Raw genomic sequence first — 13,693 nt, forward strand, 5'->3', positions numbered from 1 at the left:
GACCCCTTACATTATTTTTCCATAAAGATAGGGTTACCTTACAGACAAACCCTTCCTTTTCACCTAAGGTAGCCTCTGAAAATAATATTAACCAATCCATTCATTTGCCAGTCTTCTTCTCAAATTTTTTGAATAAAGGAGAATACATGCTTCATCTCCTTGATATAAACAAACAATTACACTTTTATCTTCACAGGAAAAAAACAAATCAGAAAGTCAGATCAACTATTTGTTTCCTTTTCACCAAAATGGCTGGGTTTTCCAATGTCTAAAATCACTTTAACCAAATAGGTTACAGACTGTATTTCTTGGATCTATTCTCAACAAGGCATTCCCCTATTCAAACCACCCAAGGCTCATTCAACCAGATCGATGGCTGCTTCATCTGCCTTTTGGTTAAGAACATTTATTGATGATATTTGTGCAGCAGCCACATGGTCCAATGCTCATACCTTTTGTTAGTCATTACAGATTAGATATTATATCTAGAAACAGAGCTTCCTTTGGTTCAGCTGTGCTCTGGAATATACTTCAATAAGGGCCACCGAAGATCAACATCGCTGGAAACTCTTTCCTATGTGTTGAGGAAGAATGAAAAGGACAGCATCAGATTTAAAAGTTATGTACTCACCATAACTAGGCATCTGCATTGTCCATTTTCATTCTTCCTCAATTTCCCTCCCATCCACCCCCCATCCTTCAATCTGCTGGAGAAAACTGGTTTGGAACTTACAGTTTCGGGTTTGAGCCCTTCTTTTTTTCTGTTAACTATTTCTGTTTCTGTCTAGCTATGAGGCTTTATGGCAACAAACTCAATATCAGTTAATAGGGATGGGCTAAGGAATTATGGGTAGAAGGAAGAGCTTGAAAGTTGGATCCAAAGTCTAGAGCACAAGGCCAAGTCAGATTCGAGGATCAGATCTGAACCCATGTGTTGAGGAAGAATGAAAATAAACAACAGAGATTTCTAGTTATGGTGAGTAAAAACAAATGAAAAAGGTCCTGGGACACAAAACAAAAACTAGAAACAACAAGCTGCACACCTGGGCAATTGTATGGGGCTTCTCCAGTTTAAAAAACTGATCAGAGATGAATGTAAAGTAAATCCTTTATTGTGTACAAAATACTGTTTAGTACAAACAGGTGGCATACTTTTTTATCATGCACTTTCATCCTGAATACTCTCAGGACTTCATCAGAACAAAATGGCAATACCTGTGCATCATTTAAATACTATAATTTCACATGATAATGAATTAATTAAGTTACTGCTATCTTAAAGATATACTGCCTTCCACATAAAAAATTCCATTGAGTGACCTAGTGAATAGAGTGAATAAAATGTTATAGGTGAATAAAATGTATAAAAAATATATAAAATATGCAAAAATTAATTAAAATATAACCCAAGCTCTTACAATTTAAAAAATTACTGTCTTGGTACTATCAGGTTAACAAAAACCCACAATAATCGTAAACTCACATAATGTTACTACTGATAAAATCCATTCAACAGTAATTGTTTTCAAGTCAAAAAAGATGGTTTAGAAAATAACACATATATTAATACTGAATGTAAAAAGTTTAAAGAATCCTAGTATTAAAGATAATTACTCCAATGTGCAGATGATATAAAATAGTGTATTTAAGCCTTGTTCAGAAAACTATCTCTGGGCATTCATATCTCAGCATTTCTTAGTTATTATTTATTTTATTTTATTGGATTTGTTTACCGGGAAAGTCCACTGGGCCTAAAAGAGCCCATTTTCAGTGGAGGTCCAGGGAGAAAAGCTCTAACGAGATGCAGAAAAAATATAAACATTAATTAGTACAGAAGCAGAAACAGTGTTAAAGATAATAAATATAGTAACATATACAGAATGTATACATAAAAGTAGGAATCTAGTTTGTTTGATTACAGTAATATATACATTAAAGCAGAATTCAATGAATTCAGAGTGGTATAAACAGAGATATATTAATCAGTATTATTGTACCAGTATCAACAAGTGAAGATAAAAATAAATATGGAGAAAGTATTATCAGTCACTAGTAGCAAAAGACATAGGAGTTTAGTAATCATATAAGGAAAGTAAAGAGGTTAGGTTATAGAGCAAGAAAATAGCCAGAAAGCGTTGACATGATTTTTCAGTATTTGTTTGAAGGTGGTGGTGCTGCCTGTGTTTCTTATAGAAGGTGGAAGTGAGTTTCATAGTTTGGCGATGGCGAAGGAATAGAGGAGTTGAGAGAGCAGGACAGTCTGTGGGTCTGTTGATTAGTTTGTGCACAGTAGTTAGTTAGGTGAATGAGAGATGGTGGGGGAGTTCCAGCCACCCTAATTGTTTCAGTGACTTACAGTGGTGGGATGAGAATTTGGCCTTGGTGGCAAATTTTGCTATTCTGCTGTAACACATAGCAAGTTTGGATTTTGTAGAATTTTGGATATTAGTAAGGAGAGGGGCACCATAAAGGAGACAGGGTAATAAAAAGGTAGTTGCAAGGGTTTGTCTAGTAGAGAGGCTAAGGACGTGTTGTTGCCTGTAGAGCATGCCAAGCTTTTGGTGTGTTTTTTTGATGTTATTGTTTATGTGCAGGTCAAAGTTAAGGTTTTCATCTATAATAATGCCTAGTAATTTAGTGTGAGGGACAGCTTCTATAGTGGTATTGTCTTGGGCTTGTATAGTGAAGAGTTTTTTATCAAATTGAGTGGTTTTCCTAGAAATAAAAATTACTAGTTTAGTTTTTTTTGGATTTAGGGCAAGATGATTATTAAGCATCCAAGATTCAGTAGATGTAAGGTCATTCTGGGTAATTTGCTGGAGTTCAGAGCTGGAATTTGCAGTGCATATTATTGTAGAGTCATGAGCATACTAGATTACTGAGCATTGTGAGAGAGTGGTGTGAAAGTTGTTAATAAAGATGCTAAATAAGAGAGGACCAAGTATAGAGCCTTGGGGTATCCCTGTGGAAGTATTGAGGAAGGGAGAGTAAGACTGTTGCCATTTGGTGGATTGCTACCTATTGGAGAGATAGCTGTTGAACCATTGTAGGGTAGGGGGAAAAATGTGGAGGGTGGATAGTTTAGTGAGGAGGATAGTATGGGAAATGATATCAAAAGCTTTGGAGAGGTCAAGGAAATGTGAAGCAATTATTTTACCAGAATCCCGTGCCCAGTTAACTGTATCGAGGAAGGATAGGAGGGCGGTAGTGGTGCTGTGTCCTGGTCTGAAACCATACTGAGTGGGTGATAAAATTTGATTTTGATGCAGGTGGTTGAGGAGTTGGGCATGGATGCATTTTCCAGTATTTTAGAGAGGGGTGAGAGAATTGCTATGGGTCAAAAGGTTGTGGTGTCTGTGTTGGTGCCACCTTTCTGCAAGGGGAGAATGAATGTTTTTTTTTCCAGATGTCTGGGACAAGGGATTCTTTAATTGATCTGTTTATGAGTATGCTGATGGGATAAGTTATAGAGTTTGCTGCTAGCTGCAGGAAGTGTGGGGGTAGATTGTCAGGGGCCAGAGTACAGGGTTTTAGCTTAAGTAAAAGTTTTTTTATTGTGCTGGTGGGTATGGGGGAGAATTTTAGGTTAGGGTTAAGGGTAGACTTGTTTTCTGGGATGATTTGGTCATCAGCTGTCTTGGTGATGGTGCTGTTAACTGTAGGAAAGGTGGCGATTAGGTTAGCTATGGTGTCAATGAAGTAGGAATTGAAGAGGGTAGCAGTTCAGTGGGAGATTTTTGTGAGTCAGGGGATGGATTGCTTTGAGAGCCTGGGTGCAATAGTTTGCTGATGGAGGACCGGAATTTTTGGGGATTATTTTTATGTTGGCTTTGTAGGTGGAAGTAGTGGTCTTTTTTTATCAGTGGTTATTAGATGTTTTGCCTGGTTACGGAGTTGGTTTTAATGTAGTAGAATTGAGGGGTCTTTGTTTTTCTGCCATGATTTCCAGATTTTATCTCTTGTGGACATGACTTCTTTGGTGGATTTTGAGAGCCAGCATGCATGGTTATGTTTTATACATTTTTGGCGGGCGGGTGCCTGCCTATTTAGGGTGTCTAGAAATGTTGAGTTAAAGAATTCAACAGCCTCATTAAGTGGTAGGGATTTGAGGGGTTTCCCGTTTACTTTAGCTAAGGTTTCATTAAATATGGATGATTGGAACTTAGTAAAATTTCTGGTAGATTTGTATTGGTGTTGGCCTGTGATTGGAGTAGTTTTGCGTATGGTATATGCTGGGTGGTGTTCACTAATGGTATTAGGTATTATGCCTACATTGATGACATTAAAAGGGTGGAATACTAATATCCAGTCTATTGTGGAACCCCAGTTGTAATTTGTGTGAGGTCTGGTGATGTCTTCAATTAGAACTCTAGGCTTTTTCCATAAAGATAGGGTTACCTTACAGACAGACCCTTCATTTTTTTACCTAAAGTAGCCTCTGAAAATAACATTAATCAATCTATTCATTTACTAGTCTTCTTCCCAAATTTTACGAATAAAGGAGAGTACATGTTTCATCTCCATGATGTACACAGACAACTACATTTTTATCTTCACAGGACAAAATAAATCAGAAAATCAGATCAACTATTTGTTTCCTTTTCACCAAAAAGATTGGGTTTCCCATTTTCTAAAGTCACTTTAGCCAAAAGGATTATAGACTGTATTTCTTGGGTCTGTTCTCAACAGGATGTTACCCTAACCAAACCATCCTAGTCTCATTCAACCAGATCCATGGTTTCTTCATCTGCCTTTTGGTCACGAACATCTATTGATGATATTTGTGCAGCAGTCACATAGTCCAATGCTCATCCCTTTGTTACTCTTTACAAATTGAATATTATATGTAGAAACAGAGGCCTCCTTTGGTTCAGTGGTACTCCAGAATATACGTCCATGAGGGCCACCCAAGATCAATGTAGCTGGAGACTCTGTCCCATGTGTCGATGAAGAATGAAAAGGACAACATCAGATTTAAAAGTTATGTACTCATCATAACTAGGCTCTTCTTCAACTTCCTTTCCATCCACCCCCCTTCCTTCAATCCTCTGGAAAAAACTGTTGAACTGTGTATTGGAACTTAAAGTTCTGGATTTGAGCCCTTCCTTTTTTCTGTCAGCTATTCCTGTTTCTGTCCAGCTGTAGGGTCTTATGGCAACAAACTCAATTTGAGGTAATGGGGATGGACTAAGACATGAGTAGAGGGAGGGGCTTGAGAGTTGGCTCCATAGTCTGGAGTATGCAGCAGAGTGAGATCCGAGGATTGGGTCTTAACTCATGTGTTGAGGAAGAATGTAAATGAACAACACAGATGCCTAGTTATGGTGAGTACATAACTTTTAATTCTTGGACAACTGTACTTTATCTGCATTACACTTTAGGTTATCTACATCTCCAAGGCTGTTCACCAATTGTCCATCTCCAGTGATAGCTTATTTCAGACTGCAGAGAATACACAGTTTTCCTTATTTGGACTTGGTTATCTTTGCAGAGTCTTTTTCTAGCTGTCAGGAGTCCCTTATATAGACTACAAGTCTCCATCTCAACCTGGTTTATCAGATCAACAGTTAAAATCGTCTTTAATTTCTTTTTTTTTCTGGGATGCCTTTTAGATTCTTCCCTGGAACTTGTATCCGGACGTCTTCCCAAGTTTCTCCAATCAGTCTCAGACTTCAGACAGAGGCCATAACAGGATTCTAGAGTTCATGGCATCCATGATTCTCATGTTTCTTCTTGCCAGGTCACACATGAGAAAAATCCAGAGGTTTTGTGAAGAGAGAAATGCTTTGATGGAGAGAGCAGATTTCCCTGAATCCAGGTCTGCTATTCCGTCTTCAAATCCCTGCTCAATCTTCTGCAATAGATGCATCAAGTTTTTCTTGGGGTGCTATTTCAATGGGGGCAAAACTGCAGGGTCTTTGGAACAAAACAAACAGTCCAAACACATAAATAAGAAACATATGCTAGCTGTGATCCATGCTATAGAAACTCTTCATCATCGGTTGTCCCTTGGACCTCTGCAAGTAGGTACAAACCATACACATTAATGTGGTACATAAACAGGGGGTTGCCAGGTCTTACCCTGTATGAAGGCTGGTTATTGTAGCTTGGCAGGTCACTCTGAAGTATAAGTTAACCCTACAAGCTTCATACATTCATTCAGAGCAAAGTGTAGTACAAGAAAAGCTGAGCAGGGCCAGGGCAGCCCTTCACACATGGAAAATGAGCCAAGACATTTGTGGAGAACACCTCAAATAGATCTGTTTGGCTTCTTTCAAGACAGACAACTAAGTAAATTGTGCTGCAGTAGCCTTTATCTATATGGGTTATATGATGCCAAAAAAGGACACAGCATATTTAAGCAAACACACACATGACATAAATGTTCATATGCATGCTTACAACACAACAGAATAATAAATTCAGTGTTCCATGCTTGGTCCACACACTGCTTATAGGATTTAGTGTGTTTCAGTACTCTCCAGTCATCTTCCATTACACAGTGATTTTTTTTTTTTAATCTAGGAAAGTGGCCTGTCAGCAAACTATTGCCTGGATGATTACTGGTATGTTTTGTTCTTTCGTTGGGTTCCAGTGGGTTGAGGAATAACCTTTTTTTCTCATCTCTTATTGTCAAAAAATTAATTAAAAGGAAACATTTCCTGCCAGCTGGTGTTATGTAGGGCAGCAGAAACTCTCTGCTATCCTATTCTACCCTAATTTGAGGGTTTCAAAGTATTGTGCATTTATTTTTAATTATGCCTGATGTCATAAAGAGAAATTAGCCTAATTGGTCTGCCCTTTAAATTGCATTTAATGTTCTGTCTTTCATGTATCCTTAATTTTCCTAACAATCTCACTGAATGTGCCATGATACCTCAACTACCTGCATGGATTTCCTCTCCACCACTCATTCTGTCAGTCTTCTCAGTGGGCCTATAGCATTTATCATTAAAAAAGTACTGTTATATGCAAGTTGTATTTAGTAAAACATTAGATGTTTGATTCACTGCTGCAGTAGCCTTAGCAATATGGGTTATATCATGCCAGGGATATAACAGCTGGCCAACTTGCAAAGAATAAAGGCACAGTGTATGCATCCAGACCATTGACAGCTTGAGGAGAGCTAGAAAAAATCAGTGGTCTGGACAAGAAGTCCATAAGAGATTTCCTGCTGCTGAAGAATGTTCCTTTTGTGGGCTTTCCAGGATCAACGGTTGGCTAGCATTTTTCCTTTGCTGGGAAGATAAGTTTGCTTTGGGGAAAAGCTTTCACAATTTATTTCATGACTGCCATAGTACTTTTTTAAATAAAACTGTTTATTTTATGCTAGGAATTTAATTTTTTCTTGGAGTGTCATACAACTTTTATGTTGGTTGAAACAGTGTGGTTCTTTTATTACTTTTAGTGTAAATGTTGTTTTTCCTAATGTTTATGCTATTTTTTTTTTTAAGTTTTATAAACTAAGTTCAGGGGTTGGAGTGTCTTTTGTGCTTGTCACAGTGTTTTTCAAGGTGAAAACACAACTTTTTAATACTTACCTTTTTACTGACTGCTGTTATTAGTTTTACCAGGACTTGAAGCTTCCTTTTGGCTTTACCATTGAATGACTTACTAGTTCCTCAGTGTTTCCTTCCTCCAGACAGAAAAATAAGAAAATTTCCAGACAGTCTTTGACCCTTCAGCAGGCCACTGCTTTGCCTTAGCCACAGATGAGTGAGTCTGTAGTAACCATTTCTGGATCACCAGACCATTCATTTTCTTCCTTGATTTCCTGTGGTGTAGTCCTTCAGTCACCATGGACTATGAGTTAGATATGTCTTCTGTGGTTGTGGGGGTACCCTTGGCAGGCATGTGAGAAACATTTTTCTCTGCCTTGGAGTAAGGAGCACTGAATGCTTATTTGCCTAGATAGGCTGGAATTCTTCTTCTCTCTAGTGATATCCCTAACAGTAGCCAGTCTGGTTTTATAGAGATTCCTGACAAAAATAAGCAGAAAGTTAGAAATTATCTTCTCCTGTTTCTATTGCTTTGGACAGGGGGCTTTGTTCATGGGTTAGTTCAAGTTCTTAACCCATTTCTTTCTAGATTTACTGCTAAGAGGAAAAGGAATTTTTCATTTTCTGAAGGGAAATTTGAGAGAACAACGTTTGTTTTTTTTTCTCTTCAGGTAACTGATTCTGAGGATAGCATTAGTTCTGATTGCCCCTTGGAAGAATTTTCTTTTTCTAATACCATATCTAGGATGGACCAGTTCTTTCAGTGGGAACATAATGACATTCCAGTTTCTTAGAAAAACATTATGAGTTATAACTAGAATGTATTCAACCTACTCCTATTCATCCAGCTTTAGAGTATGTTTTTTATTACCTGCAACATGCCTGACAGTCAGCCTGCCGCCCCTAAGATAACAGATAGAGTGTAAGTTCCTTAATCTTACAAATTCTTATTTTCTAATCCTATACATGACCCTGCACTGATTTCCTTCAGAAATCCTTCTACAGCTAAACATTTAGTAAATGCTAATTCATCTCCTTCTGATACAGATGGAAAATCTTTTTTAGATTTGGGAAAATAATGTATTCCTCTGTTACTCTTATTGGATTCTTAATTGTCAAGCTCATGTGTTAAAGTTTTTGCTTAGTTTGTTTGAGGATACAAGGAACATTATTGGCACTTTTCCTTCTTTTGACAGAAAATCAGTGAATATTCTTATTCTTATTTTTTATGTCTCAAGTAACCAAACGTTCTTTGAAGTGTATTTATGACTCATCTGATGACTCTTCCAGAGCTGCAGCTACTGATTCTCTTATGAGAAGGTTTGCATGGTTATGTTCTCAACAGTTTGTTTGAGGATGTTTAAAGCTGGCTCAAAGTTTGAATTCTACCCTTGAGAGGTAGATTTTTTTGGCCTATCTACTTTTAGGTCCTGAAAATGTAGCATGAGAGACTGAGAAACTGATCCAGTGAGTGATGTCTCAGCCTTCCTTGTCCAAGTTTATTAAAGGTTTCATCTCTAACTTAGAATCTTTTTATTAAAAGCAAATTAAGAAGGCTCAGCAAATGATGTCAAGGAGGCTACAAAAAGAAAAGGGGAGCCTTCAGGAAACCAGAACAGTCCAGCAAGTCTAAATGACTGTTTAGACATTGTAATCCCCCCTACACATACATACACACATTTCCCACCATGGCAAGCCTTTAAATCTCCTCAAAATCTGACCCTCTGTTTCTCTCTTTAGCAGCAAATAATGTCAGACAAATGGGTTGTGACAGTGATCTATGAAGGTACAGATGCCACTGGGAGTTCCTTCCCCCCTTTTCAGGGGATTCTTCCTTATCCAGCAATCCCAAAGAAAGCCTCTGCAAGTAAGGCATCTGCAGGGTCCTAAATCACTGTGTAGACCAAAATATATGACCAGCAGACCGTGGAGACAGAATAACAATAAGTTAAATAAATAAAGTGTACCAAACAGACATGTTTCAGCTTATATATTACAAAGCCTTCATCAATGTGAAAAACAGAAAAAATACACCCCATTTATAGTGTGTCATCAATCCAAAAGCCAATCACAGATGTTCATTTAACCCTGGTGCAAAAAGCCCTCCTAGTTTGATTATCCATTTTTTCTCCTTATACTTTTCTCACTGTCCTCTTCTTCAGTATGAATTTTTCAGTGGCAGTGGTCAATGTTTCTACTCTTTTTATTTATTCAAGAAGCTTTTTGATTAACATTTTGCATATAAATAAAATGATATCTAAAAGGATAATAATGATTGCAATCAACATGAACAATTTTAAAATACTTCCTCTCCAATTAGAAAACAAATTGGTTAACCATGCGCACTAAGAGCTTTCAGTCTCTTTTGCATGAGATAGCTCCGTAGCCTTCTGTATAATTTCTAGGTGACTGCAAATGGCATTCACATAATCAGGAATAAATGAACAGTACTCCATTTTGATGTGTGTGCATACACCACCTTTAGAAAGAAGTGTAACGTTGAGTGCCACTCTGTTCTGCAGCACCACACTGCACATGGCAGCCATTTTGATTGTAATCTGATTTATTGATTCAAAGGTAGCATTACTTAACATTTCTAATAATTTAGACAATTTTCTCAACATCCAAATTGACTTAATTGGCTCACAAGAGTGTAAGATTCCTGTTCTTGGAATAATACCATCAACCATATCCATGTGTGTGCTAGTCCTTCAAATGCAGTCTTTTCCACTGTGTGATTGTAAACTCAAGAAGCATCTATTTTTCCAACTGGATTTTTTATTTCATTTGTCTTCCTCTTTCTGTAAATTCTTCAGCTAGGTAAAATCTCTGTATGTCAAACAGCTGGTATAACATGGCCTATATAACAGCATTCTAGCTAGTTTGATTGTAACCAGGGTAAACCTTGATCTCCACAAATACAATATAATTCATGTAATCCTGCCATACCCAACCCTCCAGCCCCATTATATATTTTTCAAGTAAAATTGCAGTTGCTGCATTTGACATAAACAGCCTCATTTTTAACATATCAAGTATGTCCCTTTACTGTCATTGATAATTGAAGAGAAACCAGTCTAAATGGGTAGTGCTATGTAAAGAATTATGTTTATGTTTTTGATTTCTGGTTAAAAAGATTGTATGAAACGCTGCTCAAATTTCTGCCACAGTTGCTGGTATTGGGAATAAATGAATACATACCCACAGCATGTACAGTTGGTGTATGTGCACACACCCAACAGTTACTGACATTTATTGTTTTTGCACAGGTGAGCAATGCATCAGAAAAAGTGTTACTCTTAGGATGCCAGTCTGGTGTTCTCTGTTCAATCTTAACCAAACATCTGTCTCTGATTTTAGTTGTGTTTATCTCTGATAAAAAAATATTTAGTACTTAAAATTCCAATGACTCCAGGTGAAAGAAGAACATTCAGAAAAATGATGGTGAACACTAAAATAACAGTCCTAATAATAAGTCCATACAAGTATCGAAGACACTAGGACTGGAGAACTGCAAGTGTGAATGATAAACTTTCTTTTTTGTGGTCCATATTTCATCAATTCCCAAATAAACTCCATCCTGAACTTTGGATTCATTGAAGTTTCACAAGCAATGCTTGGTCACTTGAATCATTACCCATTTTTGGGGCCGATTTCCACGCATTGTCCATTTATAGAATGCTGCTAGATCATTAATTCTCATTTCTAATCATGTCGTAGCATTGGTAACATTGAAGAAGAATTACTAAGCCTTATCTCTGAACATAATGATGTTGCTGAATTACTAGGCCTCACTTCAGAATATGCTGAGTTCCCTGTTTTTTTTTTCTTTTGGTGTAGAAAGCAATGGTCTCGTCATCAATGAAAGGAATTACATCAGTATTCATGACCGGAGAGGGTTTTGCGATGTGTGATACATGAATCCAAGTCTGTGATCTTACATTTTTCATGTTGGTGGTGATTTCAGTTAAAACTAGAAAAGGTCCATTCCATTATGGCTAAAGGGAGTGCTTTACTGGAGAAGGTTTAGATGAAAACCATGTCCTTTGGCAATATGTCATGCTTGGAGGTGAGGTCCTGTTGCTGCTAAGCTTCTGTAATCCTAGGATGTAGGTGCTGCTGAACAGAGAATAGACATTTGCAATGAAGAAAAACAGATTCATCAACGCTTTGTAGCTCTAAATTTTTGGGAAAGGGTGTGGCAGGCATTCTTATAGGTCTTTTCATGAGAATTTTATGTGGGGAGTACTTCTGAGTACTACTAACTGCACCACAATCACAAAGTAATACTAGAGACAATGCCTCTGGCCATTTGAGACCAATTTCTTTCCACAGTTTAGCAAGTCTGTTTTTTATAGTTTGAGTTATTCAGTTCCTGAAGCTTGCAGCCTGTGTGGGCAATGACATTCCATATTTACTTTTAAGACTTTATATACTTGCTGCACAACCTAACTTGTAAAATATGTCCCACTTTCTGACTGAATACAACAAGGAACACCGAATCTGGGTATCAATTCTTGTACAAACCTCCTGGCAACAGTAATAGCATCATTTTCTAGCACAAAGGTAATAAGCTTCATCCAGAAAACACATCAACTGTCTCCAAAATATATTTACATTTTTCTGATTGTGAAACTTCAGTGAAATCCCACTCTACATAACAAAAAGGGCCCCACAGATGTTTCAAAGACTGTATGGGGGCAGGAACACTTTTTGGCACATTGTACTCAACTGTTGACAAACTGCTGAATGACGTCCAAATTGTATGCAGTATACCAATTAGTAAAAATTTGCTTTATGAATACATTTTCCCCCAAATGAAAGGACAAATGATAAGCCTGAACCAATTGAAAGGTACCTGGGACTACTAGCATCCAATCCAGATGGCTGCAGCCATCACAGATTCACCTTACTTTTTCAGAGTAATCAGATAGATTTTGAAAGGACAATTCCTGTAAAGAAGGCTAAGGATAAGGCATATGGAGAGGTGTATGAGCGATTGGACACTAAAGAGGGAGAAAAGGACCTCTACCGATTGGCTAGACAGAGGGACAGAACTGGGAAACATGTGCAGCAGGTAAGGGTGATAAAGGATAGTGAGGGAAACGTACTCACAAGGGAGGAGAGTGTGTTGAGTAGATGTAAAAAGTACTTTGAAGGGCTGATGAATGAAGAGAATGAGAGAGAAAGAAGGCTGGATGATGTGGGGATAGTGAATCTGGAAGTGAAACAGATTAGCAAGGAGGACATAAGGTCAGCTATGAAAAGGATGAGGAATGGAAAGGCTGTTAGCCCAGATGACATACCACTGGAAGCATGGAGGTGCTTAGGTGAAATGGCAGTGGAATTTTTAACCAGATTGTTTACTGAAATTTTGGAAAGTCAGAGGATGCCTGAGGAGTGGAGAAAAAGTGTTTTGGTACCTATCTTTAAGAATAAGGGTGATGTGCAGAGCTGCAGTAACTACAGAGGGATAAAAATTGATCAGTCACAGCTTGAAGTTATGGGAAAGAGTAGTGGAAGCTAGGTTAAGAAGGGAGGTGATGATTAGTGATCAGCAGTATGGTTTCATGCTGGGAAAGAGCACTACAGATGCAATATTTGCTCTGAGAGTGTTGTTGGAGAAATACAGAGAAGGTCAGAAGGAGTTGCATTGTGTATTTGTGGATTTAGAGAAAGTATATGACAGGGTGCCTAGAGAGGAGTTGTGGTATTGTATGAGGAAGTCAGGAGTGGCAGAGAAGTATGTAAGAGTGGTACAGGATATGTATGAGGGTAGAGTGACATTGGTGAGGACTGCGGTGGGAGTGACAGATACGTTTGAGGTGGAGGTGGGATTACATCAAGGATCAGCTCTGAACCCTTTCTTATTTGCAGTAGTGATGGACAAGTTGACAGATGAGATCAGACAGGAGGCCATGTGGACTATGATGTTTGCAGATGACATTGTGATATGTAGTGAGAGTAGGGACCAGGTTGAGGAGACCCTGGAGAGGTGGAGATAGGCTTTAGAGAGGAGAGGAATGAAGGTCAGCAGGGCTAAAATAGAATATATGCATGTAAATGTGACGGGAGGGTAGAGGAATGGTGAGGATGCAGGGAGTAGAGTTGGTAAAGGTGGATGAGTTTAATTACTTGGGAAAACTTTAAATGGGGTGTTTGCAAATGATTTACCAGTAAGAGTGAAAGGAAGG

The sequence above is a fragment of the Protopterus annectens genome, chromosome 2.part0, assembly GCF_019279795.1.
Source record: "Protopterus annectens isolate FY-2018-M chromosome 2.part0, PAN1.0, whole genome shotgun sequence".
NCBI lineage: Eukaryota > Metazoa > Chordata > Ceratodontiformes > Protopteridae > Protopterus > Protopterus annectens.